General features: G+C 41.9%; 1 pseudogene; it reads left to right on the top strand.

Moving 5' to 3' along the window:
- Positions 1–11,131: 11,131 nt before the first annotated feature.
- On the top strand, positions 11,132–11,779 carry LOC112626854 (annotated as a pseudogene).
- The last annotated feature ends 344 nt before the right edge of the window (positions 11,780–12,123 follow it).

The raw sequence follows: 12,123 nt of genomic DNA, 5'->3' as shown, positions 1-12,123 counted from the left end.
CTAAAGGTTAATATATTCATTCACAAAAGAGCACACATTTTCCTGTGAGTGGAATTTTATGTACATCATCTAGGGGACCCCATTCCATTGTCAACACAACTAAATTTTTTGAGTAGAATCTTCCAAGCGTGTGTGTTATCAGAGCTAATGGAAGAAATGTCTGGAGTATTAATTCCCAAACATCATTGCATATCAGTATCACCACAGGTGCTTGTTAAGAAGAGGGACCCTTGGGCCTCACTCAGAGATTTTCATTTACTAGGGCCTGGGATGGAGCTTTGGAACTGTATTTTTTATAAACTCCCCCAGAGGATACCAGTCAAGTTTAGGATAGGGAAAATATTTCACCCAGGCCAGGGTAGAACCTGATGAGTCACTCTATCCAGCCATTTATCGGGTGACCACAATTTTCATGTTGCACATGTTGCAATGAGTCCACCTACTCTTAGGTTCTGGTATCCGACACTTCCGTTCTCTTCTGACTCTGCCACTTACAAACTAAAAATTTAAGCAGTTCAGTTACACTGCCTGACCATCAGTTTCCTCATCTGTTGAGACGAACCTCATCTATTTGCATACAACCTATTTTATTAAGTTGTTGTGAAATTAAGTGATACAATGCATGTGACATATTTAGAAGCCTGAGAGTCATCAAGTTCAATGAATATTAGCTAAAATCATGATTTAATGTCTTTCCCTGACTGGTGATGAATAGAGTAACACATTCTTACTCTTAACTTTTTTTTTTAACTAAACTCTCTGAAGATCATCTCTTTCCGTTAATGCACTCTTTCTTCAGTTAGGATGCCTCACACTATTAGGTTTCAGGTTAATATATTTGACTACACGAATGTTTGATTGTCCCACAACTTTGATCTGTTTGCATAATCATGTATCTGACGATGAGATCTGAGTCACCCCAGTTCAGCCTGGGTGCTGTCAGCCATGTGCGTTCAGCCAGTCTGTTGGGGGCAGTCATGGATAGCATGAAGCCATTCCATTCTGGCAAGTTCATCATGAGTTGATGGTTGAGAAAAGTGAGTCCTGCAATATAAGGCATGCGTGGAAATGCCTTCTTTTGCAATGTCCATTTAATTCTCCCCTGTTCACTGCTCCAGTAGCTGGGGATTAGATGAATTCCATGTATCTGCATTAGTTTCAGCTAGACTAAGTTTCATTTCCTCATTTTCTAGTTCTCAGAAGGATGCTTACCCCTACTCCCCTGTACTAAGTAGAATCACCATGTGGAAGTGTGGTTACACTAGTATGGCTCCAATTGGCTAGTTGTTTACCAAGTTATTTCCTTTTTCCTCGTAGACACATAACTAAATATTTATCAGTCTTCCTGTCACTTAGATATGGTCATATGACTGAGTTTCAGCCAATGGAATCAGGCAGAAGTATTGTAAGTTATTTCCAGGCTTGTCTAAGGAAACCTCCGATCCTCTAAATCCTCTTCCCTCACCTGCTGACCTAATGCACTAGATTCAGCGAAGCCACTGGATTGTAAGAGGCTTGGATCCTGGGTCACTGCTCAGAGAAGAGCTGCCCAAGAGAATGCCTGACTAGGAACAGCTAAAATAGACCCTTGCATTTGTGAAAACCAACCTCCAATTGGGATTAGTCACTGAGATGTAGGATTTTTCTTTCATCCGTTAGCTTGTCCTGATTTTTCAAGTAAGAAGGAGGAACTCCCAATATCCACTGTGAACATCGGGCAAGTTGTATTTTTGGTCTCTGACATTTTAATTTTTAAAAAATAAAATATGCTTTTAAAAATAAAGTTATACAAGTAAGTCTTTATATATTTATTCTAGAAAAATTAAAAACAAGGAAAAAATTAAAGTAAGCCATAATTATATAATATATTCTTTTGGACTATGTATATCTAGATACATTTTCTAGAGTAAAATGAGCTCATCTGCTTTTGGCATTTTATAACTTTTTCCATTACTTAACATGTATTTATTTATTTATTTTTAGACAGAGTCTCCCTCTGCTGCCCGGGCTGGAGTGCAGTGGAGTCATCATAGCTCACTGTATCCTTGAACTCCTGGACTCAAGTGATCCTCCTGTCTCAGCCTTCTGAGTAGCTAGGACTACAAAGTACATGCCATCATGCCTGACTAATTTTTTATTTTTGTTTTTTGTAGAGATGTGGTTTTGCTGTTTTATCCAGGCTAATCTCAAACTCCTGGCTTCAAGTGATCCTCCCACCTCAGTCTTCCAAACTGCTGGGATTGCAGACATGAGCCACTGTGCCTGGCCCTTATTTAACATTTAATGTAAACATTTTTTCACCTGTATTATCATTTAAATGGGATATACTTCCATCTATCTAATGCACTGTTATTGAATATTAAGATTTTTCTCAATTTTTTCCCACACAATAAATACTTCTATGAATTTCCCTATATATTAGTCTTTACTTCCATCTTTATTCTCTTAAGATAAATTTATTGAAGTGGAATAACTAATTTGACATTTTATTCTTTTTTCTTTTTTTTTTTTTGAGATGGAGTCTCACTTTGTCACCAGGCTGGAGTGCAGTGGTGCGATCTTAGCTCACTGCAACCTCCGCCTCCTGGGTTCAAGCGATTCTCCTGTCTCAGCCTCCTGAGTAGCTGGGACTACAGGCGTGCGCCACCACACCCAGCTAATTTTTGTATTTTTAGCAGAGACGGGGTTTCACCATGTTGACCAGGATGGTCTCGATCTCTCGACTTCATGATATGCCCACCTCAACCTCCCAAAGTGCTGGGATTACAGGCGTGAGCCACCACACCTGGCCTGACATTTTATTCTTATAACTGGTGCAGGGTTGCCTGGTTCCATTGGCCTTGACCAAAACCACAGCCATCTTTCAATTTCATAGATTGTGAGTGAGCCTGAGGAAGGACTTGCCAACATTTGTCATTACATGACAGGCAGTTGAAGAATAAAACGTTGGGCCTCATAACTGGAATCACAATCTCTTGAAATAAAAGTTTCTTCCAAAGTTTGTTACAACTGAAATTCCTTAGACAGTGAGATGTAAGCCCATCCTGGGGCAGACAGGCCCATTGCTGTTCTTCCACACTTTTCCGTGTCTGAGGTCTTCAGGGCAGGATGTGGTTACACACTGAGATACAGATTAACCTAAGTGTTGCACTTAACATTCTGTAGAAATCATTCTGGTAAAGAGGTCTTTTATTTTCAGGTTTGAGTGAGTAATTATTTGGTTTAAAAAAAAAAAAAAGCCTCCTAAAAATTTGGTTATTTCAACTAACACCAGAATTAGATAAGAATATGAAGGATCAGGTACGATTTTATTTATTTATGATGAACTCATAGAATGCATACCGCAAGTTTTGCTCTTTGAAGATTTTAAAATCTTAGTAGACTGGTAGATTTCATATATCAGCTATCTCAGGGCAAACAAGGCAGTAGTTTACATTTTTTCATTTGGAAAACAACTCTCTACTCTCATGGTAGCACCTTTTGGCCTCACTGACATTGTGCAACCGTGCAGGCCACACACAGTTGCCGAGACCCTTATCTTCTATCGGCAATGTACGTGGTATTGAGTGTGATTAGACCAGCCCAAGTCATGAATGACTGTGTATGCCATTGTCAAACGGTCCTCTTTGGATGGTGAATAACCTGTGATTAATGCCTTTCAACAGCTAGCTTCTAAGATGAAGAACAGTGCAAATGGTTGAAGGCATAGGTAATACAATTATGAACTGATTTATTGGCATCTGCAAGAGATACTTTTGGAAATACCATGGCTAAGAACGTGCTGCTCTAAACACTTTTATCAGGATTACACATAAATATTTTCAAAATATTTTATATGGTAATGATTTTAGTTTAAGCCATTTGGGTGGAGGGATACAGTCTGAAGACAGGTCATTTAAGTACTTCATGGGGTCCAGTTTCATAAAGTGCTTGTACTATCAAAAGGGTAACAAAATGACTGGGTCATTTGTTTGATAAAGTTGCACTCCCTCCACATCAGTTCCAGTTGTGTAACTACCAAAATAAAGTGTGAGAAGATGATTATGTCTCATCAATATCTTCTCTAGGAGATCTCTTAGTGGCCACATAGAAAGTATTACTCTTGGTAGGAAAAATACGTAATTTGTTTGTTCATTTGAAACAGCAATCTACTTTCTAACAGCTGAAAGCCAAATCGATTTATTTATGTATCTTCGGAGTGTGATGAATTTTTTTTTTTTTTTTTTTTGAGACCAAGTCACCCAGACTGGAGTGCAGTGGCTGGATCTCAGCTCACTGCAAGCTCCGCCTCCCGGGTTTATGCCATTCTCCTGCCTCAGCCTCCCAAGTAGCTGGGACTACAGGTGCCCGCCACCTCGCCCGGCTAGTTTTTTATATTTTTTAGCAGAGACGGGGTTTCACCATGTTAGCCAGGATGGTCTCTATCTCCTGACCTCGTGATCCGCCCGTCTCGGCCTCCCAAAGTGCTGGGATTACAGGCTTGAGCCACTGCGCCCAGCCAGGAGTGTGATGTATTAAAAAGAACTTAACTGCAAGGTTTTTATTTTGGACTTTGCCCAATGAAAATGATGTCACTGTTTCCATGTTGAATTATTTATTGGATCTTGACAATAGTAACAGGCAGCTTTTCCCCTAAAAATTGGTAGCTGTGTTCATGACACTTTGCTGTTACTGCATGAAAAGATGTTCTAATGGTCCTGAGAGTCTTCATCATTGGGATTGTATGTTTCAAAACAGAATCTTACCTCAATCCTTCCTGATCAATGAACATCTTTCTCAGAATCTTTGAAGCACCTGGCACTGAGCTGGCCCTCAATGTTGGTTCCTTTTCTCCTGCTAAGGAGACGATACCTCTATGATAAACCATGCACGTCTAGTATACTTTGTAAGCTTAGGATTGTAAGACAAGGCTTAGTAGGCTGTAGGGCTTTTCAGAATGGGGATGGCAGAAACCCAATGGGACAGATTCATGGCCCATACCCCTAACAGTGTGATTCTAGCATGTTTTTTTTTTTTTTTTTCCTTTCAATCAGATTGTGTGACCAATGTCCTAAAATTGGTGTTTTGCTCTTTGTAGAAAACAGTTATTTTTACAGATTAATTTATAATTTTATGCCAGCCACTCTAGCACTGGAATGCCTGGAGCATGTGAGATTCTACAAAGCTCCCTATGTGATCCTGGTATTTGCTTCCCTCCATCACTTGAGAACTTGATATTCACTCAGAAGAGGTCAGTCACAACAGGGCATTGGGAAACATTTTCCTCCCATAGATTGGTGGATTAGTCCCTTGTGATGCTGCTATGAAGAACTACCCAAGACTGGGTAACTTATAAAGAAAAGAGGTTGAATTGACTCACAGTTCCACATGGCTGGGGAGGCCTCAGTAAACTTACAATCATGGTGGAAGGCATCTCTTCACAGGGCGAGAGGAGAGAGAATGAGTGCAAGCAGGGGAAATGCCAGATGCTTATGAAACCATCAAATCTTGTAAGAGTCACTCACTACTACGAGAACAGCGTGGGGGAAACCATCCCCATGATCTAATTACCTCCACCTCGTCCCACCCTTGACATGTCGGGATTATTACAATTCAAAGTGAGATCTGGGTGGAGACACAGAGCCAGACCGTATCAACTGGCTAGATGAAATCAAGCTGGAGGTCACCTAATTCTATATAGCCACAGTTTTGCAACTCCACCGTACAGTGCATATGAAGTATTATTTTAGCTAATTCTGGGTCCCTAGTCTTTCAGAGGCACAGGTTTTCGTCTGCATTAATACATTAGTTATATACTCTGTGAGTGACCCTTTTGTAGTGTCAGAGAGTAAACATTGAGGCTTCTCAGAGAAAGGGCTGGTTGAGTGAAACATCCTTTGACTTGGGACCTTCGTACTCCATACCCTGTGGTTGGACGGGGAAGGGGAGAGTTAAACATGACAGCTGTCAGCTGTGAGGGTGCAGCTGCTACACAAGTCTGTTGCCATTCTAGGAATGAGGGCTTCTGAGGCACTTTGGGGCTTATGACTCCTCCTTAATTTGTCACTAATTCCTCTCTAAGAGCCAGAGTAACACTCTGTATCCCTATTACACCCATCAATCCTTTGGCTCTTCCTCTTTCATGCACACACATGCAGACACTCATTATACCTGTGAACTGATGATGGTACATTGTCATTTTACTATTCTCATTGTTGATTCGTCTTTCAGTCCATTGATTCTTTGATCATTCACTGATTTGTTCATTCAGACATTCATTTACTTATTCATTCCTTTGTAGACTGATGCTGAAAAGATTTATACACAACAGTGACTCAATCCTAGCACAAAATGCATTGGACAGCCTCCTGTGTTTTCTCTCTATGCCACTTCATTTTCAGTGTCTGTGTTATACTGTTCTTGCATTACTATAAAGAAATATCTGAGACTGGATGATTTATAAGAAAAGAGGTTTATTTGGCTCATGGTTCTGCAGGCTGTACAGGAAGCATAACAGCATCTGCTTCTGGGTAGGCCTCAGGGAACTTTCATTCATGGCAAAAGGTGAAGCAGGAGCAGGCACTTTGCATGGCACAAGCAGGAGCAAGAAAGAGAGAGTGTGTTGGGAGGGGAGTTCCACACACTTTTAAATGACTGTATCTTCCAAGAACTCACCATCGTGAAGGCAGCACCAAGCCATGGGAGATCCACCTCCATGATGCAAACACCTTTCACCAGGCCCAACTTCCAGCATTGGGGATTACAACTCAACATGAGATTTGGGTGGGGACAAATGTCTAAACTACATTTGTGTCTTTCCAACTGAGACCTCTATTAGAGCTGATTCCTTCTCTTCCATATTCTTTTCCTCCCGTCCTCCCTCCCACTTTGATGTCCCTGATAGGCTGTGTTCAAGGAGACTTCACCAGCATAGGAGGTCAGGGCTGGCTGCCTGGAAAGACCTCTGTGGGTGGGTGACAGGTGCCAGGTGATACCGGGGAGCAAAAGAAGTTCACTAAAGATCAGTTGCTGAGAATACTGTAAATATTTAGAATCTCAGCCCAGAGAGTTTTCCAAATTTTCTTTACCTCTCTAATAGTAACTCTGTGATACCACCTCTGAGGCTACTCCAGGAGTAGCACATGGGAAGAGAATGTTCCAGAGCCCAAGGATTATAGCATGCCTGGCACTGTGATCACGCTGGGGCCACAGAAGCATTCAAGGATCCCACAGTACACTGACCAGCACACTGACCATTGTTAATCCACTGCCTTTTTTGTCCTGTCTGGAACCTGGTTCTTTATGTTCCTCTTCCCACAGAACAGTCTTTCAGTTCCAGCTCAGCTACAGCCAACCCTCATAGAGATCCTTAAGCAAAGACTACTTTGCTTCTGAAGTCTCAGTCTTCTTTCCCATGCCCCATTTCTTGCATCTGGGTTTTGGTCTTTGAGCCTATTCCCATTAACCTGGAAGGTGTCCCCATATCCTATTAGAATAGGAGCCTCCCTTTGCCTTGCCAGTTTCGCTCCCAGGGACCAGACTCACAACTATTGATACGGGAGAGCTGGGAAGGGAAGAGCATGGTCCCTTTAAATGATACAGAACCAGGGAAGGTAAGTGCTGGGTAGAGGAGGGCATGGTCCCTGGCTCGGGCTCTACCCCCACGGACATAGATGAGGACAGGCACTTCTGCCTTTGCACCCAAATGTTAAATTTTCCAAGACCACCCTGGCTCGCCACACCTCCACCCTGGACCAATAAAAACCTGAGACCCTAGCAAGGCAGAGAGAGAAGCTGCTGGATGGCAAGAGCAACACATCAGCAGAAGAAGACACAAGCAGCTGGATGGCAGGAGGAGGTTGGGACATCAACGGGAGCACGCTAGTGGAAGAGCACACCGACAGAGGTCTGCAGGCCATCAACCAGCAGAACAACTCGGAGTCTGGCCGGCCAGTCAGAGGAGAGCCCGGTCTGCTGAGCGGCTGGATTCCAGAGGAAAACCACCTCCCTTCCGGTTCCCCCATCTGCTGAGAGAGCTACTTCCACTCAATAAAACTTTGCACCCATTCTCCAAGCCCAGGTGTGATCCAATTCTTCCGGTACACCAAGGCAAGAACCCAGGATACAGAAAGCCCTCTGTCCTTGTGACAAGATGGAGGGTCTAATTGAGCTGGTTAACACAAGCCACCTATAGACAGCAAAACTAAAAGTGTACCCTGTAACATATGCCCACTGGGGCTTCAGGAGCGGTAAACATACCCCCCTAGACACTGCCGTGAGATCGGAGCCCCACAGACTCCCCGTCTGTCTGCTCCCCTAGAGGTTTGAGCAGTGGAGCACTGAAGAAGTGAGCCACACCTCCGTTCGCACGCCCTGCGAGTGGGACAAGGGAACTTTTCCTGTTCCGCTATCTCCACTCTGTTTTTTTTTTTTTTGAAATGGAGTCTTGCTCTGTCGCTCAGGCTAGGGTGCAAATTCTCTCCAAGTGAAATGTTTTTAAAAGCAAAAGACAAAATGTTGTCTAGTTTTACTATTTCCCAATTTTACGTTCTAGAACGTGACTGTTAAAGTATCCTTAGGGCATATGCTCTGCAGCTCCCCTTTATGCCAAACTTCCTTATAATGTGATTATTCCATATTATTATTTAAATCATTTTTATGTGTCTTCAAAGGACCTACTTAGTAGCAGGATATCATAGAGAAAAGAGCACAGGGTTGGGTCGTGGTCCCTGTCTCCCTAAAATGTACTAGCTATTTAAACCATGCAAAACCCTGACCTTTGTGGGGTGCAGTTTTCCCATCTGGGACATAGGAATAGCATTTCTCTACCTGCCTTATAAGGTTGTGAAGATCAAAAGATAAAGCCTTTTATGAACTTAAAGCATTATGCTAATGTCAGATATGGCTGTTAGAGTACAATAGTGTTAAAGATATATAAAGTTGGTTTCTTCGACACTTTTCTTCATCACCAAAGATATTTATTTATTTGTAAACCTTCCTGAAAATCACCGGTGTATTATCATTTTATTACAAACCAGTTTGTGGAATAGGTTGAAAAGCATTATTGTTTTCATTTTATGGATGAGAAAACAGAGGTTAAGAAAAGACAAGTATGGGATTTTACCTAAGACACTGCTGATAAACAGTAGAACAAGGGTGAGAAGCCAGTTCTGCTTCTTTGGGCTACGCTTCTTTTGTTCTCTTCATTTGGGGTCTCTCTCTAACCAGCTTTAACCCTCGTGCTGTCCCTTTGTCTAATCGCCTCTGTGCCAGGGGCAAAAACTGAAGCAAGCCCTTGGGTGCCAGGCAGGAAAGTGAGGAGCTGAACACTAGTGGATGGGTGGAGGGCCAGGCTGTGCAGAGCAGTGGGTCCAGGGGAATTGCAGGGTGAGAGCAAAGTTCAGGGACCAAGCCAGAGATCAGTTACCAAAAGAATTAAAAAATTCTGAGTGGGTAAATACGACAGGCAAGAACAGTATAAACAGATCAGAATCCAGGCAATTGCAGTTGACCAGCTGTAACACATGGGAGCCAGGCTTAGGCACACAGTGGTCTGGATCAATTTTCTGAGAAGGGTTCTGTTTGCATCCCTTTGAAGTTCCAGGCCTTGCTCTGAGGATGTGCCACAGCATGCATCAACACAGACTTATTGAGGTTTTATTGCGAACCATGAGATGAATTAGGTGCAAGAGATGCAATTATGAATAGGCACGTATAAGGTTCATGTTCAGAAGCACTTAGACTAGTGCAGGGTTTTCCACCTGGGCACTAGTGACATTTTGATGAGGAGACTGTCCTGAGTACTGGCGGATGTTTAGAATAGGCCTCTACCCACTAGATACTACTTCCACCTCTCCAGTTGTGACAACCAAAAATGTCTCCAGGGATTGCCAAATGTCCCCAAGGTGTGGGGGCACAGGAAAGGACAGATGACCCAATGTTAGGAATCACTGGTCTAGTGTTAATAATGATTAACAATTACTGAGCATTTACTAGGTGCCAGGCACAGAGTTTGACACAAGCAGCCAAAAGACTGATGATGGAAACTCTTAGCAGGCCCTACTTAAACATTTCACCAGATTCTCCAGGGCGCTCCATTTCCTCCACAACCCTAGCGACCAACTCCAATGGCATGTGGACCATTTGCAGCCAAGCGCTCTGGTTTGCCTGGGTGCTTCTGCTCAACATAACACAAGTTGAGTATGTTGAGTCATATGCTTATGAGAATCGTATTTGTTCCCAAACGCTTTGAGCCTATTGTACTTCTTAGAGTTGTACAATTTAATTAAAGAGTACATAAACTTATTAAACATAAGTGTGAAGAGTTGTTCCTGAGAAAATTAAGTGCAATGCTTTGGAAAGATATAATTTAAAAAAACTTTCTGTTCAATTAAATCTGAATAAGAGCAACTGTAAAAAGGCAGAAAAAATTATAAAAATCTAGAAGATGTAAGGTCTTGTTACACTTTATCATTATTTTTAGAGACAGGGTCTCACTCTGTCACCCAGGCTGGAGTGCAGTGACATGATCATAGCTTACTGCAGCCTCAACCTCCTGGGTTCAAGCAATCCTCCCACCTCAGACTCCTGAGTAACTGGAACTACAGGCATGCACCATCCTACGCAGCTTTGTTACACTTTAATGAATACCAAACAGGACAGACATGGTGGTGAATGCCTATTGTAGTAGTTCCAGCTACTCGGGAGGCAGAAGCAGGAGGATCGCTTGAGCCTGGGAGTTTAAAACCAGCCTGAGCAACTTCATCTCTAAAAAAATAAAAAATTAAAAAATAAAGAATCACAAACTGAAAATTGTCACCAATGTACTATTAATCTAAATTAAGTAAGAGGCAAAGTGTGAAGTACAGTGAGCGGATCATTCTCAAAGAAAAGATCTATGCCCTACATAAGGATGTATAAATAAGTGAATATTTTTGTATGTTTTAAGTTGAAAGAAAATGTTTAACATATGTATGGTATTTAATGATTATTTTTATCAGCCAACTACCTGTCTTCCCAGTTGCTTTAGATGAGTAGGATTCTCTCATATTGTCCTTGTCTTTGAGATGAAAAGTTGAAAGACAGGGAACTTGCTGGGTGCTTACTGGAAATGGTGCAGGCCTCAGGCTATTTGAACAATTAAATTCAAAACATGGATATCAGACCAAATCGCTTAATGTATATCAACAATATGAATGACAAAATTAAAGAAGAAGGATTGAAGACATTCCCAAGTGCCCTGTTTTCTCAGTTTGGCCATGTGGTAAATATTGTGGCTCTAAAGACCATGAAGATGAGTGGGAGACACTGGGCTCATCCACAAATGCCTTGAGACAGTTACAAGGATTTCCATCGTGTGACAAACCAATGCAAATCCAGTATGCAAAAACAGATTCTGATATTATTTCTAAAATGTGTGGCACTTTTGCTGACAAAAGAAAAGAAAAAAGCCCAAACTGTGGAACAGACAGCAACAACTGCAAACAGAAAGCCTGGTCAGGAAACACTGAATTAAGCTGATACCCAAGGAAATTCAACACCAAGTCCTCAGGTTCTTACTACCCTCCGAATTCTGTTTTATTTTTAAGTTAATTTACCAGCAGAGACTCATGAGATGATGTTATCTGTGCTATTTAATCGGTTCCCTGGTTTCAAGAAAGTACGTTTGGTACCTGCGAAGCATGGTATTGCTCTGGTTGAATTTGAAAATGATAAGTAGGCTGGAGCTGTCAGGGCATCTTTACAAGGATTTAAGGTCACTTTGTCCTACGCCATGAAAATCACCTATATCAAGAAGTAATACTTGGGATAGTCATCATTAAAAGACTCAATATTATTTATAGTGTTTGTTTTAGTAACATTTGGTCAGGTCATTCTAATAGTTAGGGATGGGGAAAGTCAAAGTGAAAAAAAACAGAGAAGTGACTTAACTAGGTAACATCTAGGACAGGGTGACCCAGGAATGAAGTCTGTGTGCCTGGCTGTGGTTCAAGCTCTGGACCACAATGTGATGCACAGACAACCCCCTCCCCCAACCCCGCAATGATGCTCTCGATCACGCTAAAATTAAAAATGGCTGTTCAAAGCCATCATGAACAAAGTTATTAGATGGCAAATTAGGAGATGACTGCAACGTCTAAAAAC

The sequence above is a fragment of the Theropithecus gelada genome, chromosome 6, assembly GCF_003255815.1.
Source record: "Theropithecus gelada isolate Dixy chromosome 6, Tgel_1.0, whole genome shotgun sequence".
Classification (NCBI taxonomy): domain Eukaryota; kingdom Metazoa; phylum Chordata; class Mammalia; order Primates; family Cercopithecidae; genus Theropithecus; species Theropithecus gelada.
The sequence above is the reverse complement of the archived record's forward strand: the minus strand, read 5'-3'. Positions and strand labels throughout refer to the sequence as shown.